Raw genomic sequence first — 24,171 nt, 5'->3', positions numbered from 1 at the left:
AGATGAAGCTATAACAGTGAGTGTGGATTTCACTGTCACAGCTTATGGCACTGCATTGTTTTCCTCACTTTACTAATGCAAGAAAAACTGGGAATCAGGTAGTGTATAAGATTCAGCTTATGATTTTGACATGACACAGGCCATACAAACTAAGGCATTATATAAAAATAAGAAAAAACTTGTTGCAAAATATAGATACTGCACTGCAATTGAGCTTTTCTAGTTAGGACGTTTTAAAAATAAAAAAGAGACAAAGAACCTATAAATCTCAGGGGCCCTGTGCTTGCCTGTAACTGTTGCAGTACATTTATCATTGTTATGCAACCCTAAAAAGGTTTCATTGGCTCTGTTTTCACTGGCATGAACACTTTAAATGAAAATTAATACATGCATATGCAGATCAGTCCACTGTATGTAGCTACCTGGTGGGTAATTCCCAGATGGGAATTTCTTTTTCTCTACATTGGCTTTTTTCTTTTCTTTCTTTCTTCTTCTTCTTTTTTTTTTTTTTTAATAGCTCAAAAATAGCATGTGAGTTATATAACTAATAAATGAAACCAGAGACAAATCCTAGCCTTAGGCACCACGTAGAAGAGATGGTAACTGTCAGCCTTGACTCCCTGGTTGTCAAATACTGAATGGGATGTTAACTCCTCAACAATACACAAGCTTGGAAATGTCACCGATATGGATGAGTCAGGGCTATTATCCTGATCCACAATAAAAATATCTCTGCAGTAGCCAAGTATTTTATCTGTACAAATTAATGTACACGTTTAAATATGCCACTGTAAATCACTGCTAAAGTGCTCTGTAGCAATTAGGCAAGGGCTGCTGCTCTGTCATTTTGTTCTAACTGTGCAGAAACTTCAGTAAGATTGCTTTGCCACGAGGAGACCTCCTACTGCCACTACCAGATTAGGAGGTACTCCCAGAGTTGTTCTCTGCTACAGAACTGTTTCTTTCTTCAGTCTTTATTTGTATTTATTTTGGATCCCTAGGCTGCTCATCTCAGGGTGAAATTTAGAGAAAGTGGTCTGTATATCATAATAATAATTATAATAATAATGCATTCAGGATAGAAAACATTGGGTTTTTTTGGTGGATGAGTTCTGAATATCATGTAGGTATCCTTCAGCCTTGGAAAATAAAGGAGAATTTAATATTTTTCTGAAGGAAAATATGATTGAGTAAAAAAAACTGCTGAGGATCACTGAATCGCAGAATCAGCTGGGTTGGAAAAGAACATTGAGATCCAGTCCAACCTGTGACCTAACACCACCTTGTCAACTAGACCATGGTATCAAGTGCCATATACATTCATTTCTTAAACACCTTCAGGGATGGTGACTCCACCACCTTCCTTGGCAGCCCGTTCCAATGCCCAGACACTCTTTCTGTGTACAATTTCTTCTTAATGTCCAGTTTCAAACTCTCCTAATGCAGTTTAAGACTTTCCTCTTGTCTTATTGCTAATCACCTGGGAGAAGAGACCCACCCTGACTCTGGCTTACTACTCCTAGGCCCATCTCTGAAGATCCTGATTTCATCCCTTCCCCACTCTGAACCAGGTTTAAAGCTCTCTCAGTCAGCCTTGCCAACTCATGGTCTAGACTCCTTCTGCCCTTTCTAGATAGGTGAAGCCCATCTGACCCTAGCAGACCTGGTGCCAAAAAGTTGCCTCATGATCAAAACCACCACAATTCTGCTGGTGGCACCAGTTCTTAAACCATTTATTGATAACATGAGTTTTTCTGTTCTTTTCATCATTCATCACTGCTACTGAAACAATTGAGCAGAGCACCACCTGCACTCCAATTTTCTAACCTGTCACGTAGAAAATAAAATACTGTGGCAGCATCAACTTTTTTGAGTACCATATCTGATTTATTCTTGGAGGATCCCATACAATTTCTGACTCCTTACAGGCTGCTTAAAATGGAAAGATCCAATAGAAAACTGTGAGATATTTTGGCTGAAGGCCAGTGTATTTATGCCAAAGATAAATTTGCACATGAAAGGTGAAAAAGCAGTAAGGAAGACAGAAGACAAAGGTAATGAAGATAAATTAGCTAATTAAACTTGAAGTAATCATTGCCAACCTCACAGTCTTATTATATAAAAGAACGAAAATTTCTAATTTGGTGTAACTGGAAAAATATATCTGCAAGTTTTTTCTTGGCACACCAAATGAATCTCTGATGCTTTAAGTGAATACCTAAGATAGTAGATCTAAAAATACAAGCAAAATTTTTAAAAATATGATGGATTATTCCTTTTCTTTTTCTTAATCCAGTCCCAGCTCTAAATCTGAGTTTACATATTAAAAAGCTTACTAGTAAAAGGACATGCTTATAAGTGACAATGTATCATTGTCTCTTTATTGAGTGTTCTTTAACTCCAGTTAGTGGTGGCTGTATTGACAGAAAAAAATTTAACTGCTACACTTCTGAGGCCAATGAATTAATGGAGGACTTGACTGTATTTGCATGCATTTGTCCTCTATAAATTAAGACCTGATTGCAAAACTTAGAAATTTGTGCTTGTCAATATTTTCTTTCCTGTTTTATTGTTAACAGCAGGACTTTCACCCGATTCTCAGATGTTATAAACTCTCTAAACCTGGAGATATATTTTCAACATGAACATAGAGAAAACTGAACAAAAAATGACAAAACAAGCACAGCATCCTAATAATGTCATTCCATACATATCAATGCTGACTATAACCATCTCTGGAGTTCATCTTGCCCAGAAAAATAGATTCAGTGTTTGCAGAAAACTTGTGGCTCAATAAAAATATGCCTGAGTGGAAGCTCAGAAGTGTTCCCTGCATTCTTCTTGGTCATTGCTGTATGAACACTTTTCTTTTACATATTAGGATGAAGCATGGACTTCTTCTGCAATAAACAGAGAAATATTTTGAGCCAGGGGCAGTTAAATCTCAAAGTTGTCTCACTTTGTTTCCCAGACATCATCCACTTTTCATAAGTTATCCACTTAGACTTCAAAGGCCACATTGTGACATTAAGGAGAAGAAAGAGAAGGCAACACATTTTAATCAATACAGAAGTCCCCTTCCTATATTCTCTTTCAAACATGGGTGCTCAGAAGGAGTTATAAAATTACTTTGAATCCTCTGTTCATTTTTGAAGCAAAGGATGGTGATACGTTTCAGTATGCTGAAATTTGCAGATTTAAATTAATTTGGGGAGGATATTTGGAATAAATATCTGAAAAATTCACAGTAACAAATGTACTTCTCAAAACATGAATCATAAAGGTAGCATAAAAGGGACATTTGCAGCCTCCCTGAGCAGGTTGGCCTGCCTTGTGTTTGAGCTCTCCATACAGAGCAGCCTACATTTTTGCTGGATTACCCATTGGTATCTATAGAAACGGTGCACTTGCATTTACAGATCCAAAAATAAACAAGTAGGGCTACTGTTTTTTACCTGTCCCTTTTAAGAACAGGCAATAAATAGCTCTCTTCTTCCCCTAAAAATAAAACCCAAAGCATTCCTGAACATTCCCAAATGTTAAGTAAGATTAAAATAGGACAATTCCAGGTCATCATAGAGCACTTAAGAAAGTGTCCCTCATTATTTATCTTCTAGAAAGAGCTAGTTTAATTTTTCAGAATTCAAAATTTACTTCTTTATTAACTTTACTATAATTTTACACCAAATTTAAAAAATACTTTCTTAAGTGAAGAATTATTTAATAAGAAATTTTTAATTTTGAAATGAGCAAATGTGATTGTTTTTTAATTCTTTCTCTTATATTCATGTCACCATTAAGTCATTAGAATAAAAATTCTACTCTTTCTACTCCTGTGGACATTGGAATGAGACTCAAGTTTCTGAAAGACTTTGGACAGATCAAAATAGAAATCATATACTTATTTAATCATAATTGATTGAAAACAGTGGGTTAGGGTATAAAAAACCAAACTGAAGAGAGCTTGCTTCTAAGCTTCACTTTTCCTTTAATAGTTTGGAGTTGTGCTTGATGCCAGAGCAAGAGTTCCTATCTGTCCTACGATAGAAGGCAATGCAGGTCCTTACTCTTGCAATCAAACTACTCTCTCAAAAAGCATTTTCTCCTACCTGCAGGGATCAATTTCAATAGTTACTATCACCTTAATCCAATAGAGTGCCATCTTACATAATACACAGGGAAGGCTGGAACAAAGATTTTCATTTCTATTTGCCCTGCATCCCCCCCCCCCCCCCCCACGCAGTTGTGTGTCCTTATTTTAATCTTCTCTCCCACGTACTTTCACAGAGAAAGCCTTGCTGTAACAGTGTGAACTGTGGTGTTCAGACACTTAAATGATCTAATGCTATGTGACCAAAGAATGAGAGATCACACAGGAAAAAAATCCTGCCAGAAGGTGTTTGATGCATGATAGACAACACCTATTTCATCTGCATTATACAACAGAGATTTATGCAGAAGATGTCACAGTTAGTGAAAGCAGGGCTTTGGCAAGAATGACAGCACAAGCTGCTCAGTCCTGTGAAGCCTAGGCACTTCTACATCTGTGCAGAAACAAATCCTTGGGTGCATGGGAAACTTTAAAGGCACATGTAGTGCTCTTTTGGCTCTTACAAGACCCTGGCATGAGACAACCACAGCCCAGGTCATTGGTCTGCACCACCACCAGGCTCAGATGTTTTATTCTATCTGAAGTCTTTGCCTTCAGCCCTGCTCACTGTTAGTACTCAGCAGGGACTATTTGTGCCCTCCATGACTCATTTCAGGACCAAGCCCTTGGGTTTCTGTCCCAAGGAAACCAAGATGGTGAGGTTGGAGGAAAGAACACATGTGGATCTCATTCCATTGCTGCTTTAGGATGCAGCTGAATGGGGTCAACACCCACATTCAGGAGCTGAAAAATGCTGCCAGCTCTCACTCAACCTTTAGTTCCTTAAAAGATACCTTAAAAGTTCCTTAAGTCATCTGGACATGGCCCATATAGCTTCTAAAAATCCTACTTGATGCCTATAAATAAGTATTCTCTAATTAGTATTCTGAAAGTCAGTGTTCAGATTAACTGATTCACTTATTGGAATGATAAATGAGTCCACTTTTAGCATCTATTGAGAAGGCAGAGACTTAGGGGAAAAAAAATGAACACAGAGACTGAGCCATAATGCAGGAGAACAAAAAAATGGCTGTGGGAACTGAAACAGTATAGGAGCACAACAAAATTAAAAAAGTTTTTCTTTTCCAGGAAAGGAAATTTGTGGTTTTAGGATTTTCATGAAGAAATGTGATCATGGCAGGAAAGGAAAGGGCTTTTCTGGTGTGATTGTTTTAGTTTATTTGTTGGGAGTGGGGGTTTGGATGTTTGATGGGCTAGTTTGCTGATTTGTGTGGGGATTTTTTAACTGGAAAAAAAATTCACAGCCCAGTATTTTAGCAAAAATTTCAATTCTTTTTCTAGAAGTGTCTGAAAATCCAGCATACATGTTTTACTTATGTGACTGCTCAAGTAGGAATGGCTGCTCTTTCAGGATCATCTAAAAGGCAAAGTTTGAAAAAAATGTTTTCTGAACAAGGAGGGTCTGCTCTGTGAAATATAAGGTTTCTGGGACAAGAACTATCTCAAACGATGCCACCTCAAACTCCATCATTTAAAATAATTGGCCATCTTTAAGCTTTCAAAATAAAACAGAAAGAAATAAAAATCAATCCTGGAAATCAGTAAGAAAGCACCAAGCTGCTGAGAAGAGGGGAGGAAGTCCAAGGGATCCAGCAGTAAGCCTGACACCAAGGGTTGCTACCCTCTTTTAGGGAAAGGACCATCATTTAAGTCTGTACTTCTTCCTAACCTTCTCTAACAATCAGAAGAGTGATAAAGTCCTCTCCTCTCCATAGGTCCTGCTTTCTTTCATGTCCAGCTCCAGTCTCACCCTGATCTAATTTCTAATTTATCAATGAAATACTGTGATCTGGGAAGATTATAAACTACAATTTTCAGTATCTGAGACTTAATCTGCATAAAAGCTTTCACTGTTTTATCAATACTCACCACTATGACTCATCACTACTCTGGCAAGTAAAGCCCTTAAATATTTTCCTAGTTTTTTCAGGCTTTTAAAATATGCACATGAGAATCAGAAGGATGTCAACAAACATATCAAAAAAATTTCAGGTAGAAATTACACACTTTGAGGCACTTTTTTGCTATTGATTCACTCACCTTTTGGGTTCTATCCAAGTGGGAGTAGAGAATAACTTTTGCAAAGTAAACACCTAAACTCCTTTCCAGGAGAAGAGAAAGAGTTGATATCCTCTTAAGGAAGAGTCCGACAAGCTGACTCTTCTTATCTGTGCCTGGGCTGGCAGGCTGTGAGGGAAAATATTGCAAAAGCATACAAGGGTCTCAGGAAAAAAAAAAAAAAAAAGCCGTTTCCTTGAAACAGGTCCCAAAATATGTGTATAAAGTCTGGGTCACTGTAAGAATAGTTTGCACTGTAAAATGAAAGGATAGAGTCATACAAGGATTTAGGAGAACTGACAGGTTTCCTAACTTCAATACAACTAGACAAATATGCTTTCTAAAGCATTCCTGCAGCCCCCAGTTATGAAATTAATAATAAAAGTAATAAATGTTTAGAAAACTATGTAAGATTGATTTTACAGAACCTGTTGTCACTCAAATTTCTTCTACTCTGAAATATTATATTTGTTTTCTTATCCCACACACGTATAAGAGATGTCAATAGAATATTTATGTTTGTCACTTGATTTACTTGGTAGAATTCCTTAGCTTTACTTTTATAGGCACATTTGAATACAAATAAATTCTTCTTTCACAATACTGTCTGCTATGTCTTATCTGATCTTTTTGCACAGGAGATAAAAAAAGAAATGGAAGTTGAAGAAATTGCTCACACTGTATTGTTAAGACTTCTCTGAAACCAAGCAAGTCGGAAAACTCTGAAAAAGCTTGTATTTGAGAAAATATCCATCATAGAAATGTGGACACATGAGCAGCATGAGACATATTGGATTCTGATGTGGTTTTGAATGTTAAATGTTCCTATTTGCCTAAACTGTGCCAGAACAGAAATTCAAAAGCTTCCTAGTGTTTTGGTTTGATCACTTTGAAGAAGCTTGACTCCCTGCCAGAAGAAATAGCCATGCTGTTCATGTTTGAAAACATGTAACTTGAAAAGATAGAAATACTTCCAAACTGTTATTTGTACATATAGGGGAACAGAGGTTCCAACAATTAAAAGACTTAGTTTAGGCTTTGATAAATTTAATTCCCTTTGTCAAACAACTTGGCAACAGTCTTTTGTTTCAGTGGAAAGAAGAATTTGACAAAAATGATATGTCTATAAAAGCTTAATGGGTTTGGATGGCATTAGTTTATTTAACACATAAATGACATTCTAGAAATCCTTAAAGAAGAATCAACAAATTGTATTGTAACACTGTGGCAATCTAAAGTCACAAACGAAACAGATTAGATTCTAGTCTGATATGTAACAAAAGAAGACAGCTATGTCATACTTTTGGAACAAAAAGAATATTTGTTTGAACAGAAATATCCATAAAAGTATATTCCTATTACCTCTTGGATGAATCTGTTAATTAATGAAATATGTTTTCTATTGAAAGATGTTCCTTGATTATGTATCATATTATTTCTTCTGCTCAAATCAGCAGAAAGAGCAGTAGAATTCAGTGGGGAATCTGACCAAAGAATGCAAAAAGGCATGAGAAATAGTTTTGCAGAATTGCATTATCTTTTATTAGCTCTAAGGATAAATGAGGTTTTGCAATCAAATTCTTAAAAATTTTATTCTCCATGTGAGAGTCCCACTGCAGGCAGGAGTGATAGGGCCAGAAACAACAATGAATAAGGAAGTTTGTGTCTCTGTCAAGGTAGATAATTGTCTGCATTGCTCCTGAAAGATCACTATTTTACAATGCACAACTATGAGGAGACATAAGGCCACCATATATTTTGTTACAGATTCCATACTGCAGACATCCTTAGGATAAATAATTTAATCAATTGGCCATTCCTACCTCACTGGCAAATTCTCTCTGTGGCGTCTATCACTAAAAGCATCATGATCCACAGATAGTCCCAAGCCAGAAAATGCATCAGGAGACGCTGCAGCTCCTTCTCCCACTGACTGCAGAGATGGCTCATGTTCCTGTGTAACTAGTTGTTTACCACAGAAACTAAAGTTAATCTCAAAAAGTAAAAGAAGAGTTTTATTTCACAGAGAATTCAGCTTTCCACAGCAGGGTTCCATGGACAGCAGCTGGCCTTTCTAACAAAGACTGCAACTTCTTGATGGCTGATGGAGTCTAGTGGGGCTGGGCAGCATCAAGGAGCAACCTGGGTCTGATGGCTGCAAGCAGGTGCAGTTTCTCATTAATACAGTACTCTGAGCAGACAAATAGGATCCTTCCCTCCTGCTCTACAGAATGGTTTATTATTTTGAAAGCTGTCTTGAATATAAGTCATGCTTTGCTGGTACTTGCATACTGAGTATAACCTTTTTATATTGATTTCAGAAGTGCACAAATTGCTTTGCATATACATACACAAGCTCATGCACACATTCCTATTTACAATAGCAGCATTCTTTAGGGGTAGCCAGATATTATGCACAAAAATATTTATTGGTTTTTGTTCATCAAAACCCAAGAATTGTTTGAATTCAATGTTTCAGAGAAGTACCATTCTGCACAATTTCTTTTAAAAGTAAATTTTGTAACTTCTGGGTTTGGAATTTTTTTGTGAAATGAAACAAAACAACCCCCCCTCATCTTCTTTCTAAAATGTACTTGCAGATTATTACATAGTAAGATTTTAGAGGATTTAAAAGAATTTCACTGAATTTTGGATATCAATCTAAGTACAGTTCTTTGTAAAGGTTGAATTCACATATATTTGTCCCTCAACTCTGATTTTCAGGTCCAGGCATGACTAATCAAGCAGACAATTTGTATGTACAGCCAAGCATTTCTATTAGCTATGTCAGCAAGTGTGACATGGAATAAATTTTTGCATAACATTGTCCAATTGTGTTTTAATGTGCATTTTCCAATTATGTTGGTTACATGACTTTACAAAATGAATTAAAAATAAATCCTTTACATTGCTTTGCTCAGGCTCGCACCAAGAATTTTCTTTCTTTTTCTACATGAAGAATATTTTTTCATGAAAAATAGATAAAGCAATAAAAGGTTGATAAAATTGAAGTACAGACAGTTCCATGGAGAACATATTTTCTGTTGAGAATTCATTTTGGTTGAAGATTTATGATAAAATTCTGCTATTTTTCATGAGATGGAAACAAATCTATTTTTTGGATGTTTTCTTTCCATACTTTATACAGTTTTGAAGCTGTCAAATCAGTTTCAAAGCAAAGAGTTGGCCGTGGTTAATAATCTAGAGTGTACTGAGAAAAAATTTCTCAGTGACTTATCTCTCCTTAAATGTTCATTGTGAGTGCACTATAAGCTTGGTCTTTTTGACATCAACATTGGTAGAGAAAACTTCCATGAATTAAAATGAAAACTAGAAATGTAATACTTCCTTTTTTTTTTTTTCTGTGAACCATGATTTTCATTCCAAACCTCCCAATATAAAAGGGACCATTTGCAGAGGTATTAATGAAAACTTGTACCAACAACAGAAGGGAAATTCTTTACAAGACTTATTTCCATGTAATCTTAATTGACCACTTGCCAACAGCCCCCCACACTGACCACTTCAGCCTCATGCTCTGTGCTCTGGGGCAGCCCCAGCAGAGGAACGTGAAGGTTGGTACAGGATTCAGGAGATAAGTGGGAAACAGTGGTAACCAGATCTGTCTGAATTAGTCTTGCCAACATCTAGGAACAAATTTGAGTTCTGTAGAATGTTCATTAATAAATATCATTATAAAATGTAGGTGAAAAAACCCCAAACTAAACCAAAATTATTTCTATTTCCCTGGTTTACCCTTCCTACACTACTCCCAGATCAACAAGACTCTTAAGTTTTGATTTTTTGTTGTAAAACTAAATAAGGAATTCTTTCTCATTTGGTAGGTGACAGAATATTGACATTTGCAGGAAAAAATATTAGAAAAATTGTATTCAAGAAGGTCAGAGAATTACAATGGTTTGGGATGAAAGGGACCTCAAAGATCATCTTGTTTCAGCTCCCTGCCATGAGCAGGGACACCTTCCACTAGACCTGGTTGCTCAAAGAACTATCCAGTCTGGCCTTCAGAGTCCCTAAGTCTTATAGGAAAATGCCCTAGTTCAGATGAAAGCTGGCAACTAGGATAACCAGAAATATAAACTAATTTTATCAGCCACATTGCCTAGCAGAGCTCCACTGCCTGCAATAGGCATTTTGCTTTTTACTTGTACTGAGATCTGGTTCTCTCTCAGCTGCATTTTGAAGGGAGTTTCCTGCAAACTCTTTTCTCCTGATTAGTTCATAAAGGTAAATTGGACTTCAGTACAAGTGTTTTGAAAACCAGCATGGTGCATGCACGAGTGATCTATTTTTCATCCAATTAGGAAAAACAAGATGTGTCTCAGACTTCCTACTGTGCCTAGAAACTACCTCTCACTTGTACTTGCATTCCTTCTTAATTCGGCTGTGCTTCCTCCATTAACTCCATTGTCTTTACTGTTCCATGTAATTTGGTGCCATTCACAGCATGCTGACTAAAGGACAAGTACGAAAATATCCATTTTCTGTTCAAAATTCAAACATTATAAAGAATCATGAAATCTGTGTAGGGTTTTGCAGTAGTGCATTGTCAGCCGAGCATTGGTGGCCTCCCACTCTACCTTGTCTTTAGGTTTCTCTTAAGAGTTTTGAGACTTTTCTTTCCTGCTTCAACTTCCTTTTTATATTTGAAGAGAGCAATCCATTGTAGTATTAGTATGTTCTCATACTCTCGAGCTGCTCTGCTGATATGAACTTGATGAGGGGGAAGTTTACATGGAACAAAATTTCTAAATCTGTAGTCCCTGGTATTTTCCCCATCAGTCACATTTCTGTAATTCTGGACTCTCCCATACAACTGACTGAAAGAAAGTGATGATTTTTCACTAGTAAAATCCTTAAGTAGGTTGCAGAGGCCAAGAAGTTCAGTGTTTCTTTTTATTTCCTGTAGTGAATGTGAACATTGAAACTCATGTTCACAATAGGAGTTTGCCATTCCACCTTCTCTCTCCTGTAACACCAAACTTCATTAACTTCTTCTGTTTGGTTAGTATTTTTTTTCAGCTAATACCGCAACATTTTGATATCAAATAGTGAGAAAAATGAACACTGAGCTTGATATCAAAGATCATTTTTGAGTCTTCAGACTAACACTTGTATTTCCAACAGATTTTACATCCTGACATTTGCAAGCAGTGTAATGTAACCTACACAGTGTAATCTACCTAATGACAAATACCAAAGGTGAATACACATGATTTCAAAATTTATATGAGATCTATAGTTAGGGAAGAGCAACCTTTTTTTTTTCTTTTCCCGGATTGCCCATGATGCTTTGTGAAATTAAAAATGATATGCTATATCTTCTCCTGTTTCATACAGTTTTTAATTCCTATTGCAATAAAAAACTGATTTGCATTAACTTCCTCTGGTTTGATTCCATGAAATACTATAAGCACAGTGGGAATCAACCAGAAAGCCACAAAATATCATCAGACAGAAAATTACAATCTATCAATTACCAGTTTAGTTCTGACACATTTCTTATCTTCTCTCTGATAGTCCTGGTATGATGATAATAGTTTATAATAAAGAAGCAGGTAAAAAGCAAGTTCAATCATCTTCAGATGCTGTAGATGTTCACATAAAAAAAATTGCTGCTGAAAGAAAAATAGGTGTTCCAGAATTGTACATTATGCTAGGAGAAATTTATCCAATTTCCTAGGTTGCACATAACAAAACTCACACTACTTTCATTTTCCATACACACACACAACTTGTCCTGAGTTTTATAGAATTTTGGATAATAGAATCAGAATATATTCTGAAAGGGTTGAAGGGTTCCAAAGAAACTCTTTCAGGTCTTGTCATCGGCTGAAAGACTTTTGGAACTGCATTTCTCACCTTTATTTCAGTACTACTGGCTAATATAATTAGTATTTTCTGGAATTAGGTCTTGGCCAAGCTCCAAGAATTTTTTGTTTTATCAAAAGATTTAAACCAGCAGTCTAATATAAATACAAAATGTATAAGTGAAAAAACCTACAACATTTTTTCTAAACTGGTATGCGCTATAAGAAAATAAAAATATAATTTTCTGAAAATAATGGAAAAAGACAGGAAGGTTTTGGTCTTTAAAGTTGAAGCTCATCAGAGTCAAGTAAGTTACTGTTTCTTCATTTGCACCTTGGTCCACATTGCAGACTTCCCACTTCCCCTTCTTTTTGCTGTAAGTGGGGAGTATTCCAGGTTTTCTTGTTTTAAGTGATGTGATGCTATTTTTCAGAGTCTGATCCTGATTCTTTCTGTGTCATGGAAGCAGAACAGATAGAAACCAGAGTACAGAGGGATTGGATGCCACGTCCAGTTGGATTTGGAGACAAAAGGGAAAAGCTGATGCAGTTTAAACCCAGCTGGCAGCTAAGTACCATGCAGATGTTGGCTCACTCTCCCCTGGTGGGGAGGAGAATCAGAAAGAAAAGGCAAACCTCCTGGGTTGAGATTAGAATAACTTATTTATTGAAACGAAATAGAATAATGATTTTAGTAATAAGGACGGGGGAGAGAATAACAGAACCCAAGAAAAATAAGTTGCTCACCATCCACTGACCAATACCAAGCCAGAACTGTGATGGGCCCCAGGTCCAGATAACTCCCCTAGTTTATATACTGGGTGTGGCATACTCTGGGATGGAATATCCTTTTGAACAGTTTGGATCACCTGTCCTGGCTATGCTCCCTCCCAGCTTTTCGTGCAGCTCCTCACTAGCAGAGCAGGAGACACTGAGAAGTCCTTGACTTAGTGTAAGCAATACCCAGAACAGCCAGAACATTTGTGTGCTCTCAGCATGATCTTCATACTAAATCCCAAACACAGTCCTGTACTAGCTACTAAGAAAAAAAACACTGTCTTAGCCAAAACCAATTAAAAAAAAAAAAAAAAAAAAAAAAGGAAATATCTTGGTCTCTTATCTGGAAACATAGGTTTCAGAAATAGGCTGATCTGGAAGCCACCTGGTGTTTCTCAGGCATATGACAGTAATGAAGTTTTGAAGATTGTCTTACATTGATCCAAGCTCTCTATGCAAACATGGCTTTACATCACTGGTATTTGAATGCATAGGGAGAGTGCTCCAGGAAACCACCATGCTGAGAGTTCTTTAAATATTTTATATCATTGAAGTTCAAACCCAAACTAACTTAAATGCCTAAGAACCATGAATTTCAAATGCTGTGTAGTCAGAAATGTGAAGAAATGTTTGAAGACATCAATAAAAGTTTGCCACAAGAACTTACTTCTCTGGCAATTCTGCCAGATTTTAATGAATCTGATGTAAGAGAAATGGATGCTAAAACAGGCTTCACTTCTCTTCGTGTTTGTTTTGATGTACAGAAACATGAGAGTCAAGTCAAAAGGTGAGCTGTGTCACACCTGGGGACTGTCAGCACTATATAGTATTATGAAAGAGGGCACAAAATCTGTGCTTGCATTCTGCCACCTCATTCACTATGTAACCAGCTTTGGTCTTGGAGTGATGAAACTAGGAACAGGATTTGGGGCTCACACAGCAATTCAGTTTTCCAAGCTCTACTGAACTCAGCCAAGTCCAGCCAAATGTATCTTGTTTATTCTATGAGATACTAATTTAGTCATTACAATGGAATTTCAGTGCTCGTGGTTGTGAGTTAAACAGCATAAATGAAGAATCACCCTTCTTTTGTGGTCAGTAAGAAAAAAATGCAAATGCCTCATGCAACATTAATATGGAATTACCAAAGTAGCACTTGGAACTATACAACAAATGCCAGACTTTTTTCCTTTTTCAAGAGAATTGCTTTTCACAACTCAGGATTTTTTTTTTTTTTTTTTTTTTTTTTGCTTTTCAGAACTATCACTCATTGCTTTTCTTCTCAGCACAAAACTGTCAGTTATGTTTCTCTTCTCTGATTCAAGCGGTTTATGACTCATTCCCTTTCTGTGGTATTCTATACTATAATTGTTATTTCCATTATCTGGTACATGAGTCATTTTCTTCACAGCTATTTGTTACAGAGTAACATAATTCTCATGTCTCTTAACACCTGTTTGAGTTCCTTCTGCATTGATGATGATCACATTTTATATGCATTGGGTCTGACTTCTTTCCATCTCAAGCATTTCACTGCACTGTTGTTCACTACACATTGAGCACTGTAAGCATCACCTGTAGAGTATAAGTCTTCCTCAAAATTTTACTCTGCTTAGTCCCGTTCTATCCATTTTCCTGGGCCATTTTGTCACAGCCTTTAGGAAGAAGCTTTGGAATTGTTTGATTTCCTGACATCATATATAAAGGTCAACAAGAAAATTCTTTAACACTATCTCTTTTGCATATGATAAATTATATAGCAAAACAGTGAGGGAAATTCTTGCCTATACTGAATCTAGGAAGTTTTTTTTACTGACACTGTGGAAAATCATCTGAAGTCCAAATGTCTTCATTTCACTGCAAACTGTGCCTAGCTGTAAACTGCAGTTAGGAGCAGGATAATTGTATTTTCTAAATGTATCCATTACTCATGATTCTGTGCTATGCCATACTACCATGCTGCACTAAATTTAAAACTGGAGCTGGCAGATATGATGGTTGAAAGCCAGGCTGTGGAAGAAGGCCAGGAAAAGGTCCATGTTCAACTGCAGTCCCTTTTAATTATTCAAAATAGCAAGATAGAAGAATTGTGGTAGTTTTATCAAAGTTTTGCCTACACAGAAAAAGTCTACCTTCACAAATGCGTGTCTTAGGGTACTCTTAGGACATGAATATATTTATCATCACCCATAATCCATCTCAGCAAAATAAGTAACTACATGTTTAGTTGGTCCTTTGTCTTTCATTTATAGACTTTTTTTTTGTCCCTAATTTCCTGTATCTCTATACACATTCCCATCTGAACAATATACTTGTCCCTTTTTTATGCTGATGGTTGATTCAAGCTGTGTGCTTCCAAAACAAGGAAAAACTGCCTGAACCTAAATTTGCTCCTTCTCATGACCTAAAGGCAGTAGCATCTTATCCTGCATTGCTGGTCTCACTGAACACCTACCATGGAGAGGAAAAAGGGATGCACTCAGAGTGTTCACATATGAAGATAAGGAAAATAAACTCCTATCCCCCAAAAGACAAAATTGCTTAGTGCAAAAGTTCACTAAATTTTACAAGTTATATATAATATATCAAGAAAAGAGGGAAAATAGACATGAACTGGAAGCATTTGTCTATAGATGTTACTTCTGTATGGCATGGGATGGGAGCTAAAATTTCTTTCCTTGCACTTCCTAATGAAGAGAGACCAGATGCAAAAATAGTGAAGGATACATAATTTGATCTAAAGAACCACTTTCATTTTAAGATGTAAGAGAACACAGAATGCCAGAGATTTCTTTATATTCTTCAGAAAAAACTTGCAATGGTAAGCACAATTTCTATATTCCTTTTAACATTTGTATTTTAGAAGTTAAAATCTGTAATTACCATATTAGAATAATAGGTATATTACTTTTAAATGCTGCAGTTTCAGAAATATAATACATATATTCATAAGGATGGTTTGTATATATTTTCCAGCTTTGGATTTATAAAGTTATTTTGAGTGAAGCTTCTACAAAAAACAACATCTACCAAAACCTGCCCATGCAAACACAATACAAAAGGTCATTTAAAAATACCAGTATATCTTTGATTTTGAAAAACATATGTATATATATATTATGGAGTTTTAAAAAATTTTCCTGGTTTTTCATTCTGCTAGTTATTTGTCTATAACTTCCTACCTATTTCTCTTATCTAATGATTTATTGGCATTCACATAATGAGAATCTTCACATGTTTTATGATCTTCCAAGCTATGTTGGTAAGAGTTGAAGTTCTGGCAATAACTCATACCAGATCTTATATAAACTTTTCAAAGAAAGAGTTGGGAGGGACAGAGACTGAAGGCCTGGTAAGGACAAGGACTTTGCTACTAAGCCTTAGTTACACAAACAAATAGGTTGCAGACCTTGCTTGTACAATGCCATGTAAAGTGGAAGATAGCAAAAGAGTCACTCAGTTTTGAATAGAGGAAGAATCAGTAATTTTCTGGAGAAATAACTGAATTCATTGCTATACAGATATCAGGAAAGATTAATTTTGAGCCTTCTCCAAATGCCTGTTTATTATTTTTTCTGAATCTAAAGTTGAGGTTCTGTAAGCAAGAAAAATACTGAATCAGAATACAGCAGTGGTCAGAAAGAACCTCTTCATCTGAAGAGGTTCACAAGCTGAAGACCCTTGACTTGCAAAAAGCAATGTCATGTAGCCAATGCATTCAAAATAAACCCTTGAAATTAAAATAAGAAAAGCACCCAAGTTCAAACTAAAATAAATGTATCTCTGAAGAGGGTCATGAGATCTGATCTAGGTTTCCTAAGCATGCTAAGCTATTTTATGAGGGATAGAGGAATGAATTAATGAAAGAATATATCTTTTTCAATGGGCAGAAAAACATAGTGCACTTAAAGTGATGTAAAAAATAAGAAAATAGAAGGTGTCAAGATACTGAAAGAGCAATCTAGATTCTCGTATACTCATGCTAAGGCGTGCAAGTTATGCTATTAAAACACACTCCTACCCCAAAACATAATATTGGTTTTTTGAAGATCACCTAAATTTTGGCATCATGTTAGTGGTAGATGGCAGACTGTAAATAAATCTCCTAAGTGACTTGTAAAGACTACAATGAAAGCAATTTTTTAGTTGCCATGTATACTGTAGCACAAATAGGTATAATTTAGGTGGTAATTTTTTAGTTTTACCAAGATAAAAAAATGAAATCCACATCAGAGTAAAACAAAAACAATCACTCATTCTCTAGATGGTCCATAGGAGATCAAAGTTCAGCCTATTAAATGTTTACAAAACCAGTTTTTCTTTTTGTGCCCCACAATAGTGTGCCACTCTGAGTGATGAACATACTGCAAAAGGCTACTGTGTTCAGACACCTGTGAAAAAATTTGTAGAGAAAGTTATAGTAAACGAAATTATAAATTAAAAATTATGCCAGTGGAGCCACATGTCAATCTCTGTCTATAAATGAACACTAGTAGCAATGTTTATTTTTCACCTGTGTGACAGTTAGTCCACTCCCCATGAGGTAACATAATTACTAAGAAATGAACTCTGATATAAATTGCTCTGCATGTAGCTCATGCGAGGTTGAGCCACAAATTGCCATCACAAGCATTATAGAAGCACACCTATTATGAAAAACAGTTTGTAAAATTAAGAAAAACTCGTCATAAAATGGCTGTATTTAACAAGGATTTCTGTTAGCACCCACGAAGTCCTGCATTGAAATAAAATGAGGACTCTGGCATAAAAAGCTCACAGCATAAGTAGAAAATCAAACAGAAAGTTGTCAAGAAAGGGATTAAACTTGTATTTTGTTTCTCTGAAATGAGTTTTTCAGCTTTTTGCTACAAAAAAGAGGATGACTTGTAATGTAAATTAGCTAGAGTTCAAGAATAAAAATTAAAAGTGTTTTATTTACCCCTGCCAAGTCCCCTTCAAAACATTTCGTTTAATCAAAATTAATTTTTTTTCATTTTCTTAAATCCTGTTGTGGTTCAAGATGGACAAGATCCATTCACCATGCAAACTAATACACAGGTGTCAAAGGGCTGCAACATGACTGATATGAGAGGAAAAGAAACAGCAGAACATCATCAAGGAGATATTTGGATGACAAAAGAGGGACCAGAGAGAGAAGCAATTTGAGAGGAAGATCACATTGCTTCTGGGTCATTAACTTCCATTAGTAACATGTATTGCTTAAAACTTTTTTCTGCTTTGTTTGCAAACATCATATAGCTTTATCGCTCCATATTTCTTTATTTTTTCTTCATCTTCTCTCCCCCGAGTTTATAGCTTTCTAGAACTTAGAATCAATTTTTGCTATAATGAAATTTCTTTTACATTTATAAAAACCCTCAGAGCAGAAATATGAGGAGAGTGAGTGAAAGCTCAGCAGTGGAGAAATGGAATTAGTCTACAGAGGCAAATCCAGCACAGGTAGTACTCCGAATTTGTAAAATCAAAGTGGTAGGCTTTGCACTTTCTGGTGGCCTTTATCTTCATATTGCACAGCTTAAAGGACAGCTGGAAGTGCTTTGGAAAGGCACAACAGCCTGTGAACAAGGAATGATTTAATTAGAAAAGGAAGAAAGAGCAAAAAGAAAAAGCTGGCTGAAGTTATATTAGTAAGTAAGGAACAAAATTCCAACCATCTTGTTTTACACCAGTAGTTTATTTGTGCTGCTTATCCCATAAAACTGGTTATTCCCTCTTGCCCCGCTACATCTTTGTGATAACAACAAATAAAACGAATTGTTAATAAATGTAGGTCTAATAATATTCTGGGTAATATAGGGCTTGTTGGGAAATGCGTGCTCAATTGTCCTGGTTTAGGGCTAATTTGGGAGGAAACCTCGGAATGGGGTTCCCCGAGGAAGGAAATTTAAGTAGCCCTTTCTCCCACCGGTTTGGAACACTGAAACCTCCTTCGAGAGAAGTGGAAGAAAATGTTTATTTAACAAGCAAAGAACTCACAAACATGAAAAAAAAATATTAAACAATGAAACTTCTTGCTGTTCTGAAGAAGTGGCAAATTCAGAAAGTCCTTTCCGTGGGCTGTAGCTCCCGCAGTCCCTCTCAGTGACTCCTGCTGGAAAATGTGCTGGAAAATGCCGTGTCTCAGCTCTGGTGAGACACACGTGTGAGCTCCCAGTGTTCTTCTGAGAGCTGAAGTTCTTACCTCTATGTTTTTGAATAGAGCTACAAAAAAGTTCTATCACTTTTCCTCCTCCCCTCCTTTGCTCTTGGATCTAGTTTTAAAGGCACAAAACTTATTTCTGGGCTAAACAGACAAATGGGGATACTATTCAGCATCATAAAGTCACCCCAGGACATCAATCCCGACAATACTTCTCAGGAAAGGAGTACACAAATAAATGTGGTTGATCTATTGATTGCTTTGTCATACACATATGACCTTTCATAAATATACAACTAGGTCTTTACCTCTTTATCTTCTGTTTTGCTGTAGTTTAGTATTACCACTTTAAATTGAAAACAAACTAAATACAAGGAGCACATGTAAGGATATGTGGTGAGTTTGATCGTGTAAGGGAGGCAAGAAGACAGACTTTAAGGATTTATGAGATCTAAATTAATAAGGACAGTCAAACAGGAGGGAACGGTGCCCTTTACAATTGGCTTTATATTGTATCCTGACTTTAAAAAGTCTTGCTTGTTACTGGCAATGTCTCTGTTTGCACCAATTCTTTTTTACTGTGAAAAAATTAGAGATGAAATTAGAGCATTCTTAAAAGTAGACAATACTCTGTAATTTCAAACTCCTGAAAAGGTTACCCAAGTTGTAAAAACACCTTTAAAATAAATTCTTCCCAAGAACACAATATTTACGTGCTTCAGGTAGTTAGGAGTAACCAAAACTGGAATTATATTATAAATAACATAATGTATTCTGAAATATAAATGGCATAAAACCTTCTCCACTCTAACTTAACTATTTTATTTCATAGAGTAACAATCTACTTTGACTGTTTAAAGATAGTGATGCTCTTTAGAAGAGCACACATGGACAAAAAAGGGTACATTCATATTGACCATATTCTCCATTCAAGACAGATTCTTATCCATCTGTGTATTAAACAACAGCCTTATTAAACAGTATCTTAAAACAAAATTTCAATTACCACTTGTGAAAATCCAAGCAGCTGTTACAGAAAATATTAATACCATTTCGGAGTCTGATTGAATATATTTGACTGCTTTTTAAGTTTGAAAAGCAATTGGTTTTTTCTTGTAGCACTATCCCTGGGATATCTCAGAGGACTACAGCATTCTCAAGCACTCCAAGAAGTGTCTTCCCATTAATCAAACCACATCTAATTGGATATTTTTTCCCAGCCATCCTCAAAAGTCCATGATGCTGCTATGGCTTTTTGTCAACACAAAACCCATAGCCATCAGTATTCACTACAGTCAGCATTGTCATCTTGACTATAACACAACCACAATGCATATGTATCCCTTCATGAAGAGCATAAATAGCACTCATATATACAGTAAAAAAACATTCACAGATTGATCCAGACTTCTGTGCTTATATTGTAACCTCTTTCTCTGGACAATCAAAAACTGTTCCATCCAAAACCACATACCTAGTCACTGAAGACTGAAACCCTATTCTGAAATCACACCCAAGAAACTTAATTCATGTATCCTGCAGGCTCACTCTGCCTGACTCTAAGAGTATAGTTATTCAAGTATATACATGCCTAAATCTGTCTATAAGGCAGCACATATTCGTCTGGACAGAAGGATCTGTAACTTATGGGCTTTTTAAAGGGTTTTTTAGCTGATGAGGTTTTGGGGTAACCATGAATACTTCTCCAACTTTTTCAAAAAGTTCCAAAATAATCATATCAGGGAACAGCTCATGCACAACCTCTGCATACAAAAGTGAATTCTTTGTCATTATATATACTAGAATTCTTGAGGAAAATCAAGCTGGCTGCAGCTGCTGACAACTCCTGAATATTCATGTTGTTCAGTGGGTGGTTTGGAGCCTGACAATAGCAAACAATGAATCTGTCACAAACAAAATAAAAGCTAATTCTTGCACATAGTTCTCTTCTGTGCATCTTTGAATTCAGATAAAGGAGAATAGTACAGTTCTTTAAATATGGTGGGGTTTTTTTTAAATCAAAAACATAAGGCACAATGAAACACTGGGTGCACTTTGAAATTTATTTATGTGATTGCATTTTTTATGAACTATATTTATTTTTTACTTAGACGATGAAACATATTTTTGCACAGAGTGCTGGAAATATAAAAGAATAGTAATAACTGTGAGAATTTTGGTTCTACAGAAAGCACCCTATCTGGAAATCCTGTAAGTTTAGGAAGCCTCTGGAGCTAGAGGTATTTGTCCTGTGTTTTTACAGCACAGCAGAATCTCAATTCACGACCACTGTGATGTACTACCATACGTGCTCACAAATCACAGCAGCAGTTAAATGAAAGACTATGTGGTAGCCATATTTCTGCTTTAGAAGCACTTATATGATGTGACAACAAGGTATAAATCACTTACCTTTCAGTACTCTGGAATATTTTACAGGAACATAACAAGAAATAAACAATATCTTTACCAAAAAAAATCCCCAAGAAACTAACAACCCCCCCAACCAAGCCCCAAACCAAAAAAATCGAAGCCCAACACCACACAAGCAAACTAAAAAAGCCAAACTAAAGAAAATCCAACCTAACATTTTGACTTGCCCAGTCTGAATTGAATGGTATGATTGGCACCATACCACTTTGTCCTGGATACTTTATTAAAAAGGATCCTTTTATTCATAACTGGGGTTACTCTGGCAGTTTTCTCAGCCCATCTAATTCAAAAAACCTAGCTTTTCTTCATGAGCTACTTTTCTTCCTGAATTCTTGCTAATGTGAATGAATGGACACTCTCTCTATCTCAGGACTTGAAAAATGGATAATCTGATACAGATTTACGCAGAAACTGTTGTGTCCTATCCAACAAATCAAACACAAATACCCATAGGAAGATGCTTTCCTTTCCTGCAGGTGTACACCTCTACAGCATCTGAATCCCCCCAGTAAAGTTCTCTACCCTGGCTATTGACTCCAGGGACACAGAATCAGACTTGGCATTCACAGCCCCGCTGTGATGGGCAATGTGGCCACCATGTGTGTCTATCTAACCACAGCACAGCTGCATGAGAACATCTGTGGACATGAAAAGCTGTCAGCTGCAGTGACCCCTTGGGGGATGAGCTATCCCCACAATACTTGGCTGGACAGACAGCAAGTGTGGCAAGGGGAGCACAGGGTCCAGAGCCTGAATATTTAATTTGTTGGTGTCCTTTGCACAGGTAAAACACACACTTGTGACTTAGAGACCCACCCGGTGCCTGGGCAGCATCTGGGCAGTATGTGAACTAAACCACCATTAAAAATAAGGCAATCTAAAACAGCCCTGCACATCTATATGTGCACAACAGGACGGAGATCCAAGTGGCAATGACATGACACAGGATTTACCCTTCTCTGTGATGCCTGATTTGCATTTTCTTAGGGTGTATTTAATTAATAAAATAGTCCAAGTTAAAAACAGCCTTCACATAAAAGCCTCCTTGAGCAATTTGGACCATGTGTTAAATGACGACATAGACATCATGAATATGAAATAAATCTCTGAGAAAATCATTACATAAATAGCTTCAATAGATCTACCAGTGTAGCAAATGTGAGGGAGAATATTTACTTTAATTTGCCTTTCTAAAAAATAAATTTATATCTTCCTTTTCACTTACTCCTCACAGTTAAATGTATCAACAAATATTTGCACTATTTTTCATTAATTCTTTATTCAGTCTAATTCATTATATTAGTTTGTTTTCAAACTGTCCATGTTTATTTTTATCTGAATAATTTAGTACAAAAGCTGGCACCGTACAAGAAAAGTATTCACTATAACAATATTTGCTTAAAATAATTTGGATTTCTTATTAATGAGAAAAGTAAAAAAGGGAAGGGAAGGGACTGCATGAAAGACACAGAAATCTGAAAAAAAAAAGAAAAGGGGGAAAAAATCTGATTTATTTCCGTGCACTTCTTATATATTCTGCATAAAAATAAGTGGATTCCTAAGGTAAAACTAGATCTTGCTATAATGAAATGTAAAACTACTCTTGATTCTAGTGCAGAGAAAATCTTTTAAGACAGCAAATGGAATATGAATTCTGTGGAGTGAACACTGAATGCTTAGAATATTATTAGAAAAAGAATTTTAGCTTCCAGTCTGTATAGACATCTGTTTCAACCTCAGAGGTGAAATTGAATTTGAGTTGAACAGGTCAACCAGGTCTAAACTCCCTTATTTGTTACACTTAGATGGTTCGAGTAATTATTTATAATTTTTAATGTTACAGTAAGTATCCATAAAACAAACAAAAGATTTTTCTAACTATCCAGGTGGCTTTTCTTTTTTTTTAAGTTTACTAACTTTTATAAATTTTATAAATTCTTTTTCTTTGTCCCAGACATCTGCATTTTCTCACTTTCCAATAATAAGTGCATATGCATTCACTCAAACCTGAAGACTGAGCAATAGATGCTTACAGGAGTTGCTGAGATCTATTTGTTCTGCACTACAACTCTAAGCTCCTGTATTCTGAAGCTTTTGGCTCTTTAGAGCTCACTCCACCTCTTATTTTATGGTGCCTTCATAGCACCTATTTGTAAGAGAAATCATCAAAAGACTGAAAATGTGTTTGCAATTGCCCTGATTTAACTTAGTAAATCAGTTAATCACTGTCTCTCCTAGTACAAATGCCTCCCTGGCCTCAGGCATGCTGGCCACATGTAGCAGAATCTCTGCTTAAGTAGTAAAATACTTTGAACTTCAACCTACTTGGAAAAGTTATCAGTGGTGGGTGGAGAAGGGAGGTTATGCTGCTTTTGGACTTAAGAATGCCAAGACCAGCCTAACTCATAAACCCAAAAGTTAAACATTCTGAGCATGTAAAGAACAATTTCTGATAGAATATGGCACGAGTGTGCACGTGGTAGACAAAATTCCAGATGAAAGAACTAACAAGTGATGGTACTGATAACTTATCTAAAGTTGATGAGCTAAAAGCTGTGTGGCTCACCTAGAAACATGACTGACAATCACTTAATAGTGTGAAAGGGCAGTCCCACCTTTTAAAGACAGGAGCTTCTAACACACTGCTTCTTGGAGTGTGTGTGGACCTTCCTCCCTTGAGCTGGGATGTTTTTCAAGCTTAATTCTTCAGGCTCAGAAAAAGAGATTTGTCAACAGTTATT

Source organism: Sturnus vulgaris, chromosome 4 (assembly GCF_052056855.1).
Source record: "Sturnus vulgaris isolate bStuVul1 chromosome 4, bStuVul1.hap1, whole genome shotgun sequence".
NCBI lineage: Eukaryota > Metazoa > Chordata > Aves > Passeriformes > Sturnidae > Sturnus > Sturnus vulgaris.
Note: the sequence above shows the minus strand (reverse complement) of the source record.